This window comes from Acyrthosiphon pisum, unplaced genomic scaffold (assembly GCF_005508785.2).
Source record: "Acyrthosiphon pisum isolate AL4f unplaced genomic scaffold, pea_aphid_22Mar2018_4r6ur Scaffold_21548;HRSCAF=24219, whole genome shotgun sequence".
Classification (NCBI taxonomy): Eukaryota; Metazoa; Arthropoda; class Insecta; order Hemiptera; family Aphididae; genus Acyrthosiphon; species Acyrthosiphon pisum.
The window spans coordinates 50,305-58,403 of record NW_021771027.1 but is presented as its reverse complement, the minus strand read 5'-3'; the positions used below and the strand labels follow the sequence as shown (position 1 = coordinate 58,403).

The following is an 8,099-nucleotide window of genomic DNA, read 5'->3' as shown; positions in this document are numbered from 1 at the left end:
ACAGTCTCAGAAAATAATTGTAGTGAACAAATTTATTTGTTTTTAAATTTTTAATACCTACCTGAAGCAAACATTTAATATAAATTATATTTTTATTCTGAAGTGTTACATAAAAATGTTACAACGCATTAACAGTTTAGACATTTATAAAATAATAGACTATAAATTAATTGTAATGGTCCCTACTCTCTACTAAAAATTGTTTTAAACTTTAAAGATTTTAATTAGCTGGGTATAATTGTAGTTCAAAAATATTACTTCAGTATAGTTTTTCTTCATATTGCCTAAACTCAATTTATTTCACCTGTACTTACAAAATACTCATGCATAATTTTTAAATATTATTCTAGATTGGTCCACTTGATAAAGTCATCAGTGTAACAAAGAAATCACATTATATAAGGATGGACAAAGAGACTATTAAAAGCATGTACTGCACTTGTCACAATCAATGGTATGCCATTAATAATATTTAAAGATTCCGGCATGCAAAAAATTTTGAAACCCACAACACAATCAATTGGAAATGGTGAGTATCTACCAACCTTATACATTTTGTAAAGCGCTTTTTTTAAAATTAGTTACCTGCTCGTATATAATTATTAAACATTTTATATAAGTAGGTAATGTTTGTGATTTACGTTAAATATTAATACTATATTTGAATTATAAATTACATTCCTAACTACTATAAATACTTATAATATGTTTTTTTTTAGTTTACTACTACACATTTGTGTATATATTTCAAACTTTTAAACCGTATAAGATATACTTGGTATTTAATGTTTATTTTGGCTGTAGTCATATTTTGTACAATAATAGGTATAATTATAAAAAAATAAGTTTTATTATGTCTTAGCAATAAAATTAGTTACTTACCCATTAATGGAGTATTTATTTTTAGGATCACTATTAATAATTATTTTATAAGAACTTTTATTCTAAATCAAATAATTTATATGCATCTGTTTTACAGATTTTTCTATTGACCCACTAAATGTAAAGGTACATGTTATGGATGAAGCAGAAAAAATCATGAACACTATAAAAAAAAACGATATAAAAAATTGTCCAATATCATATAAAGAACAAATTAGTTATAAGGACATTGGCTATGTCTAATTTGGAAAAACGTCACACCAGCGATTACTTAAAATCTGTGGTAGGTAACGGTTATTATCAATAGTCATTTACTTATCAACTACTCAATACTAATCAAAATAAAGCAACATTATTATAATTTATTTTGAATACAGTCCTATATAAAGAATCAAAATAGTAACCAATTTAATTTTTATGAGATTAAAATGTGATAATATTATGTTCAAGTCATATTGTCAATATATAGATAATTCAGTATAAACCTATATCAACATCAATATAAGTTAATTACAGTCTCAGAAAATAATTGTAGTGAACAAATTTATTTGTTTTTAAATTTTTAATACCTACCTGAAGCAAACATTTAATATAAATTATATTTTTATTCTGAAGTGTTACATAAAAATGTTACAACGCATTAACAGTTTAGACATTTATAAAATAATAGACTATAAATTAATTGTAATGGTCCCTACTCTCTACTAAAAATTGTTTTAAACTTTAAAGATTTTAATTAGCTGGGTATAATTGTAGTTCAAAAATATTACTTCAGTATAGTTTTTATTCATATTGCCTAAACTCAATTTATTTCACCTGTACTTAAAAAATACTAATGCATAATTTTTAAATATTATTCTAGATTGGTCCACTTGATAAAGTCATCAGTGTAACAAAGAAATCACATTATATAAGGATGGACAAAGAGACTATTAAAAGCATGTACTGAACTTGTCACAATCAATGGTATGCCATTAATAATATTTAAAGATTCCGGCATGCAAAAAATTTTGAAACCCACAACACAATCAATTGGAAATGGTGAGTATCTACCAACCTTATACATTTTGTAAAGCGCTTTTTTTAAAATTAGTTACCTGCTCGTATATAATTATTAAACATTTTATATAAGTAGGTAATGTTTGTGATTTACGTTAAATATTAATACTATATTTGAATTATAAATTACATTCCTAACTACTATAAATACTTATAATATGTTTTTTTTTAGTTTACTACTACACATTTGTGTATATATTTCAAACTTTTAAACCGTATAAGATATACTTGGTATTTAATGTTTATTTTGGCTGTAGTCATATTTTGTACAATAATAGGTATAATTATAAAAAAATAAGTTTTATTATGTCTTAGCAATAAAATTAGTTACTTACCCATTAATAGAGTATTTATTTTTAGGATCACTATTAATAATTATTTTATAAGAACTTTTATTCTAAATCAAATAATTTATATGCATCTGTTTTACAGATTTTTCTATTGACCCACTAAATGTAAGGGTACATGTTATGGATGAAGCAGAAAAAATCATGAACACTATAAAAAAAAACGATATAAAAAATTGTCCAATATCATATAAAGAACAAATTAGTTATAAGGACATTGGCTATGTCTAATTTGGAAAAACGTCACACCAGCGATTACTTAAAATCTGTGGTAGGTAACGGTTATTATCAATAGTCATTTACTTATCAACTACTCAATACTAATCAAAATAAAGCAACATTATTATAATTTATTTTGAATACAGTCCTATATAAAGAATCAAAATAGTAACCAATTTAATTTTTATGAGATTAAAATGTGATAATATTATGTTCATGTCATATTGTCAATATATATATAATACAGTATAAACCTATATCAACATCAATATAAGTTAATTACAGTCTCTGAAAATAATTGTAGTGAACAAATTTATTTGTTTTTAAACGTTTTTAAATTTTTAATACCTACCTGAAGCAAACATTTAATATAAATTATATTTTTATTCTGAAGTGTTACATAAAAATGTTACAACGCATTAACAGTTTAGACATTTATAAAATAATAGACTATAAATTAATTGTAATGGTCCCTATTCTCTACTAAAAATTGTTTTAAACTTTAAAGATTTTAATTAGCTGGGTATAATTGTAGTTCAAAAATATTACTTCAGTATAGTTTTTATTCATATTGCCTAAACTCAATTTATTTCACCTGTACTTACAAAATACTCATGCATAATTTTTAAATATTATTCTAAATTGGTCCACTTGATAAAGTCATCAGTGTAACAAAGAAATCACATTATATAAGGATGGACAAAGAGACTATTAAAAGCATGTACTGAACTTGTCACAATCAATGGTATGCCATTAATAATATTTAAAGATTCCGGCATGCAAAAAATTTTTAAACCCACAACACAATCAATTGGAAATGGTGAGTATCTACCAACCTTATACATTTTGTAAAGCGCTTTTTTTAAAATTAGTTACCTGCTCGTATATAATTATTAAACATTTTATATAAGTAGGTAATGTTTGTGATTTACGTTAAATATTAATACTATATTTGAATTATAAATTACATTCCTAACTACTATAAATACTTATAATATGTTTTTTTTTAGTTTACTACTACACATTTGTGTATATATTTCAAACTTTTAAACCGTATAAGATATACTTGGTATTTAATGTTTATTTTGGCTGTAGTCATATTTTGTACAATAATAGGTATAATTATAAAAAAATAAGTTTTATTATGTCTTAGCAATAAAATTAGTTACTTACCCATTAATAGAGTATTTATTTTTAGGATCACTATTAATAATTATTTTATAAGAACTTTTATTCTAAATCAAATAATTTATATGCATCTGTTTTACAGATTTTTCTATTGACCCACTAAATGTAAGGGTACATGTTATGGATGAAGCAGAAAAAATCATGAACACTATAAAAAAAAAACGATATAAAAAATTGTCCAATATCATATAAAGAACAAATTAGTTATAAGGACATTGGCTATGTCTAATTTGGAAAAACGTCACACCAGCGATTACTTAAAATCTGTGGTAGGTAACGGTTATTATCAATAGTCATTTACTTATCAACTACTCAATACTAATCAAAATAAAGCAACAATATTATAATTTATTTTGAATACAGTCCTATATAAAGAATCAAAATAGTAACCAATTTAATTTTTATGAGATTAAAATGTGATAATATTATGTTCATGTCATATTGTCAATATATATATAATACAGTATAAACCTATATCAACATCAATATAAGTTAATTACAGTCTCAGAAAATAATTGTAGTGAACAAATTTATTTGTTTTTAAACGTTTTTAAATTTTTAATACCTACCTGAAGCAAACATTTAATATAAATTATATTTTTATTCTGAAGTGTTACATAAAAATGTTACAACGCATTAACAGTTTAGACATTTATAATATAATAGACTATAAATTAATTGTAATGGTCCCTACTCTCTACTAAAAATTGTTTTAAACTTTAAAGATTTTAATTAGCTGGGTATAATTGTAGTTCAAAAATATTACTTCAGTATAGTTTTTATTCAAATTGCCTAAACTCAATTGATTTCACCTGTACTTACAAAATACTCATGCATAATTTTTAAATATTATTCTAGATTGGTCCACTTGATAAAGTCATCAGTGTAACAAAGAAATCACATTATATAAGGATGGACAAAGAGACTATTAAAAGCATGTACTGAACTTGTCACAATCAATGGTATGCCATTAATAATATTTATAGATTCCGGCATGCGAAAAATTTTGAAACCCACAACACAATCAATTGGAAATGGTGAGTATCTACCAACCTTATACATTTTGTAAAGCGCTTTTTTTAAAATTAGTTACCTGCTCGTATATAATTATTAAACATTTTATGTAAGTAGGTAATGTTTTTGATTTACGTTAAATATTAATACTATATTTGAATTATAAATTACATTCCTAACTACTATAAATACTTATAATATGTTTTTTTTTAGTTTTCTACTACACATTTGTGTATATATTTCAAACTTTTAAACCGTATAAGATATACTTGGTATTTAATGTTTATTTTGGCTGTAGTCATATTTTGTACAATAATAGGTATAATTATAAAAAAATAAGTTTTATTATGTCTTAGCAATAAAATTAGTTACTTACCCATTAATAGAGTATTTATTTTTAGGATCACTATTAATAATTATTTTATAAGAACTTTTATTCTAAATCAAATAATTTATATGCATCTGTTTTACAGATTTTTCTATTGACCCACTAAATGTAAAGGTACATGTTATGGATGAAGCAGAAAAAATCATGAACACTATAAAAAAAAACGATATAAAAAATTGTCCAATATCATATAAAGAACAAATTAGTTATAAGGACATTGGCTATGTCTAATTTGGAAAAACGTCACACCAGCGATTACTTAAAATCTGTGGTAGGTAACGGTTATTATCAATAGTCATGTACTTATCAACTACTCAATACTAATCAAAATAAAGCAACATTATTATAATTTATTTTGAATACAGTCCTATATAAATAATCAAAATAGTAACCAATTTAATTTTTATGAGATTAAAATGTGATAATATTATGTTCAAGTCATATTGTCAATATATAGATAATTCAGTATAAACCTATATCAACATCAATATAAGTTAATTACAGTCTCAGAAAATAATTGTAGTGAACAAATTTATTTGTTTTTAAACGTTTTTAAATTTTTAATACCTACCTGAAGCAAACATTTAATATAAATTATATTTTTATTCTGAAGTGTTACATAAAAATGTTACAACGCATTAACAGTTTAGACATTTATAAAATAATAGACTATAAATTAATTGTAATGGTCCCTACTCTCTACTAAAAATTGTTTTAAACTTTAAAGATTTTAATTAGCTGGGTATAATTGTAGTTCAAAAATATTACTTCAGTATAGTTTTTATTCATATTGCCTAAACTCAATTTATTTCACCTGTACTTACAAAATACTCATGCATAATTTTTAAATATTATTCTAGATTGGTCCACTTGATAAAGTCATCAGTGTAACAAAGAAATCACATTATATAAGGATGGACAAAGAGACTATTAAAAGCATGTACTGAACTTGTCACAATCAATGGTATGCCATTAATAATATTTATAGATTCCGGCATGCGAAAAATTTTGAAACCCACAACACAATCAATTGGAAATGGTGAGTATCTACCAACCTTATACATTTTGTAAAGCGCTTTTTTTAAAATAAGTTACCTGCTCGTATATAATTATTAAACATTTTATGTAAGTAGGTAATGTTTTTGATTTACGTTAAATATTAATACTATATTTGAATTATAAATTACATTCCTAACTACTATAAATACTTATAATATGTTTTTTTTTAGTTTTCTACTACACATTTGTGTATATATTTCAAACTTTTAAACCGTATAAGATATACTTGGTATTTAATGTTTATTTTGGCTGTAGTCATATTTTGTACAATAATAGGTATAATTATAAAAAAATAAGTTTTATTATGTCTTAGCAATAAAATTAGTTACTTACCCATTAATAGAGTATTTATTTTTAGGATCACTATCAATAATTATTTTATAAGAACTTTTATTCTAAATCAAATAATTTATATGCATCTGTTTTACAGATTTTTCTATTGACCCACTAAATGTAAGGGTACATGTTATGGATGAAGCAGAAAAAATCATGAACACTATAAAAAAAAACAATATAAAAAATTGTCCAATATCATATAAAGAACAAATTAGTTATAAGGACATTGGCTATGTCTAATTTGGAAAAACGTCACACCAGCGATTACTTAAAATCTGTGGTAGGTAACGGTTATTATCAATAGTCATTTACTTATCAACTACTCAATACTAATCAAAATAAAGCAACATTATTATAATTTATTTTGAATACAGTCCTATATAAATAATCAAAATAGTAACCAATTTAATTTTTATGAGATTAAAATGTGATAATATTATGTTCAAGTCATATTGTCAATATATAGATAATTCAGTATAAACCTATATCAACATCAATATAAGTTAATTACAGTCTCAGAAAATAATTGTAGTGAACAAATTTATTTGTTTTTAAATTTTTAATACCTACCTGAAGCAAACATTTAATATAAATTATATTTTTATTCTGAAGTGTTACATAAAAATGTTACAACGCATTAACAGTTTAGACATTTATAAAATAATAGACTATAAATTAACTGTAATGGTCCATACTCTCTGCTAAAAATTGTTTTAAACTTTAAAGATTTTAATTAGCTGGGTATAATTGTAGTTCAAAAATATTACTTCAGTATAGTTTTTATTCATATTGCCTAAACTCAATTTATTTCACCTGTACTTACAAAATACTCATGCAAAATTTTTAAATATTATTCTAGATTGGTCCACTTGATAAAGTCATCAGTGTAACAAAGAAATCACATTATATAAGGATGGACAAAGAGACTATTAAAAGCATGTACTGCACTTGTCACAATCAATGGTATGCCATTAATAATATTTAAAGATTCCGGCATGCAAAAAATTTTGAAACACACAACACAATCAATTGGAAATGGTGAGTATCTACCAACCTTATACATTTTGTAAAGCGCTTTTTTTAAAATTAGTTACCTGCTCGTATATAATTATTAAACATTTTATATAAGTAGGTAATGTTTGTGATTTACGTTAAATATTAATACTATATTAGAATTATATATTACATTCCTAACTACTATAAATACTTATAATATGTTTTTTTTTAGTTTACTACTACACATTTGTGTATATATTTCAAACTTTTAAACCGTATAAGATATACTTGGTATTTAATGTTTATTTTGGCTGTAGTCATATTTTGTACAAATAGGTATAATTATAAAAAAATAAGTTTTATTATGTCTTAGGAATAAAATTAGTTACTTACCCATTAATAGAGTATTTATTTTTAGGATCACTATTAATAATTATTTTATAAGAACTTTTATTCTAAATCAAATAATTTATATGCATCTGTTTTACAGATTTTTCTATTGACCCACTAAATGTAAGGTACATGTTATGGATGAAGCAGAAAAAATCATGAACACTATAAAAAAAAACGATATAAAAATTGTCCATATCATATAAAGAACAAATTAGTTA

General features: G+C 23.4%; 1 long non-coding RNA gene across 1 annotated transcript; it reads left to right on the top strand.

Annotated features, from left to right (window-relative positions):
- Positions 1 to 2,986: 2,986 nt before the first annotated feature.
- LOC107882925 lies at positions 2,987 to 6,666 on the top strand. The gene is made up of 6 exons (XR_001678993.2): positions 2,987 to 3,327; positions 3,778 to 3,964; positions 4,554 to 4,732; positions 5,183 to 5,368; positions 5,958 to 6,136; positions 6,587 to 6,666. It is a non-coding gene; the product is annotated as an uncharacterized LOC107882925 (long non-coding RNA).
- Positions 6,667 to 8,099: the final 1,433 nt, after the last annotated feature.